We start from the raw sequence: 1,487 nt of genomic DNA on the forward strand, positions 1-1,487 counted from the left end.
TGAGCAGGTACATACATGAGCGCCCAGCCCCAGACGACAAGGAGCACCAACACACCAACGACTGAGGGCATCAGCCACCGGCAGGGAGTGTGGTGAGGGGAGATAGGCCTCCGTACTTTAGAGGGCCTGAGATGTACCCAGAGAGGTTGAGTCTAAGACCCAACCTGACATATAGACACAGACGAACAGGCACACGCAGACACAAACGTGCATTACCACCCCATATGCACAACCAAATACTCGGGACTCACCCAACGTGTAGACAGACACAAATAGACACTGCACAGACAGTCACACTCCCCAGACATACTCTATATCCCAGGTCCAGGTACCCCCGCCCTCAGAGGGGCAAGCCGCACCTAGACCCAGGAGATGTAACCCTTCTCTCTAGGAGGAGGCAAGCGGACCACTTCCTTATTTGCAGTAGCAGGGAGGCCCCGCATCCCAGACCCCAGTCTGACGGCCAGCACCTCCTCCTGCCTATAAAAATGCAAAACCTTAGATGATTCAAATATGGTTGTTATCCACTTTGAAGTTGCTGCCTTCTCCTCTTATACGCTCCCGAACAGAAGTCCCATTCTGACATTCAGCGGACATTCGTGCTGAGGATTGCTGGGTTTCCAGTTATAATATTGGTCTTATTGGCAAGTATACCTACAAGAATGACGTCAGATGTTCCATGAACATTTGATCTGAACTGTGTCACTTCCTATCCTGCTGAAAGCGCACTGAAAACTATATTTCTTTTTGCCAACATAGACACCATCATTGCTCAAAACCCAAAACTTCAAGCTGAAGCATCACCGTTTCTGACACAGTGGAGGAAATCCAATGCGTTTCACCAGCATGCATCAGAACAGGACTCTGAGGGAGGGATCCATTTGTAGCAGGAGTGTGGAGAGCAGTGTAGCGCTGCACAAGAAGCTGACTTTTAAATTTAATTTGTGTTCATAAATGAACTCACTGTCAGAAAATGGGACAGGTAAATATCAAGTTTGTTATTTAAGTTATTAGGCTTAGCAACACACCTAGTAACGTTCGTTTGAAACCGTTATCAACATTAACAGACTGAACTGGACTTAATAAAAGGAGTGCATATAATTTTAGTAAATTATTCTGGTGAGTATCAGCTGCGCTGGGTATGTAAATCGGGCCATCCAGCTGCGGTGCTGATCATACGCCACTCGTGCCAAAAATCCGGACAAATGTCACTTGATCAAGGAGCAAATCTGCATCAGATAAGATCAGCTGTCATGGACAGAGAGGGATCTAAAGCTCCAGTAAAATATTTCATTTGTTCTAATTTGCTATGACCTCAGAGTAGGGCTGTGCGATGTGACCAAAATCACATATCTTGATGTGGTCTGCAGAGTTCATTACTAAGCAGACAACCACCCACAAACCAGACCAGGGACATGTTTCCTTTAGTTAGTTTGCCAAGTTCACACAACACAATACACAGCAAACTACCACTGAAAAAAAAAAAA

This window comes from Pundamilia nyererei, unplaced genomic scaffold, assembly GCF_000239375.1.
Source record: "Pundamilia nyererei isolate P.nyererei 1_Seehausen unplaced genomic scaffold, PunNye1.0 scaffold00023, whole genome shotgun sequence".
NCBI lineage: Eukaryota > Metazoa > Chordata > Actinopteri > Cichliformes > Cichlidae > Pundamilia > Pundamilia nyererei.